This window comes from Macrobrachium nipponense, chromosome 35 (assembly GCF_015104395.2).
Source record: "Macrobrachium nipponense isolate FS-2020 chromosome 35, ASM1510439v2, whole genome shotgun sequence".
In the NCBI taxonomy this organism is placed as follows: Eukaryota; Metazoa; Arthropoda; class Malacostraca; order Decapoda; family Palaemonidae; genus Macrobrachium; species Macrobrachium nipponense.
This window is the reverse complement of record NC_061096.1, coordinates 28,859,283-28,859,511: the sequence shown is the minus strand read 5'-3', so window position 1 is coordinate 28,859,511 and position 229 is coordinate 28,859,283.

The window sequence follows — 229 nt, the reverse complement described above, 5'->3', positions numbered from 1 at the left end:
ATGTTAAACTTACACATACCTTTTCCATTCTCTTCCGGGTCACGTCGTGCTCCATTGCTCCTTCAGCAGACGTCGAAGAGTTGTTGAAAGTTTCTTTAACTTCTAAATAAGGGCTGTAAAAAAAAGAGAGAGAGAAAGAACGTCATTAGAAACATTATAAAAGGGCAGTTTTAATTACAGAAAATGTTTTTGTAATTTGGGAAACGTCATTTTTATATTAGCACTCTTC